This window comes from Amblyomma americanum, chromosome 5 (genome assembly GCF_052857255.1).
Source record: "Amblyomma americanum isolate KBUSLIRL-KWMA chromosome 5, ASM5285725v1, whole genome shotgun sequence".
NCBI classification, from domain to species: domain Eukaryota; kingdom Metazoa; phylum Arthropoda; class Arachnida; order Ixodida; family Ixodidae; genus Amblyomma; species Amblyomma americanum.
In genome coordinates, this window is record NC_135501.1 from 185,467,821 (window position 1) to 185,469,913 (window position 2,093).

Sequence of the window (2,093 nt, forward strand, 5' to 3'; positions counted from 1 at the left end):
CGATGAACACTGTTTTTGAAGATAATCGTCATAATAAAACTTGGAAAAACACTCGATAGACTGAGAAAGAAACAGTCGACTGTATCTATTACTTTTAAATCACGCGAATTCCGTCACAGATTCGTTTACACACAAATGGTAAGAAATGAGTTCGTTCACATTTATTATTTAAAAGCAGCGGTTAAAACTTCGACGCTCTATGCTTATCGTATGCCCACCCACGTGCTCTCTTGTGGCTTCGCGCTTTACCGTTGCGCGCTTTTGTCGAACTGATGCGTGTTGAGAGAAAAAAAGAAAGAACTGCGAGATGTGAAAAATAAGTACCTTCTCCAGTTTCGGATACTTTTGCCTTTGGGCGGCGGCGGCGGCAGAGTCAAGACGCTGTCCTTTAACCGCTGTTTCCGCTGTTTCCGGATCTGCAGACATCACAGCAGGCAAGGAAGCTTGGAGAGGCTGCATCGCACCGTTGTCGTCGACTTTCGGACGACGTAGCTTGGATGCTTTCGCAGGAGGCTTCCTATTCGGGTGTGGCTTTCTATGTGTCTCTGGCCGCGTGAGATACTTTGGACAGTTCGGAAATAAGGTAGGAACTGCATCTCTGGAAAGCACGGGCCTCTTTTCCGCGTAAAGTAGCACTCTTCCATCGAGCTCCGCGTACTGTGCCCGGGATATCGCGTCCCCTGCAAAATGCTTGGAGCAGACATGGTTAGTGGGCATTAACGTCCGGTCTGCCCCAGGAATCGCACGGCGCCACTTCGCGAAACGAACATTCTCGGACGGAGCTTTGAATAATGGCACACGCTCTGCACATGTTTGGTTGCCCTAATTGCAGTTCGGCACGAAGCACTTTCATCCCATTGCGCAGCCCTCAGCGCAGCACTCACCTGCAATGGGCTACTGTAACGATAGCCAAACGCAAGGCCTTGGTGCAAAATAAAAGAACTTGTTGAAAACAGCACAGCAGCGCAGCCGCACACTCCAAAAACGTGCCAAAAACACGTGCGCAGTGCCGCGCCACGCCGGACCGAGCCGCCCAGCGTAGGCCCGCCTTTCGGAGCGCCCTCTAAGTTATCGACCTGTTTCCATGGCAACCCTTCCCCCTCCCCCCGAACATATTGTGGCCGCGAGCGGGCGGCGCTCTCGGGCGCGGTGGGGGGAGAGCGTAAACACCTCAGTATGTTATTCTTACACCGTGCTTTCTTCTTTCACTCCCTCCTTTCTCCCTTCCCTTACGGCGCGGTTCAGGTGTCCGCCGATATACGAGACAGATACTGCGCCATTTTCCCTTCCCCAAAAACCAATTATAATTAGAATTAGAATCTGTTTCCCGTAACTAGGACGAGTACGTGGTATATACCACGATTTTTTGGTTCCAGTTTTTTAATAATCTGTAGTTATTGTCAATTCTGCCAGAACATTAAAAACTTGTCTTGCTGTATAATATCGACGATTTAATATTTGATGAAGTGTCCTCTTGATTTGGATAATTTGAAGTGCATAAAAAAGAGCTTCGGTGAGAGCTGTGAATGAAACATCGGCAATAATACGAATCACCTTCTTTTGCAATTTCTGAAATTTATCAGTGTCTCTAAATGTGGTCGTACCCCATATTATAGGTGGTTGCAGCTAAGGTGAGAAAGAAATAGAGAATTACAAATTTTCTCAACCACGACGGGTAAAAATAGCTTAATTTTGACAACATGCCAATGGCTCTAGAAAGTTTACAAGAAAGATTATTCACATGGAGATATATTTTCCAGCAGTATGACTCCAAGGTATTTCAGTGGCGAAGCTATTTATACCGGCATTTGCCAAAGCAGTATTTTTGGTTGTCCATCCACAATTTTATTTTTCGCTCTGAATAGAGAGACCCGCCGCGGTGGCTCAGTGGTTAGGGCGCTCGACTACTGATCCGGAGTTCCCGGGTTCGAACCCGACCGCGGCGGCTGCGTTTTTATGGAGAAAAAACGCTAAGGCGCCCGTGTGCTGTGCGATCTCAGTGCGCGTTAAAGATCCCCTGGTGGTCGAGGGAGGGGGCGCTGCGAGCGCGAGTGACAACGGACGAACTCCACGTGAGCTCCGCTGATTTCGTG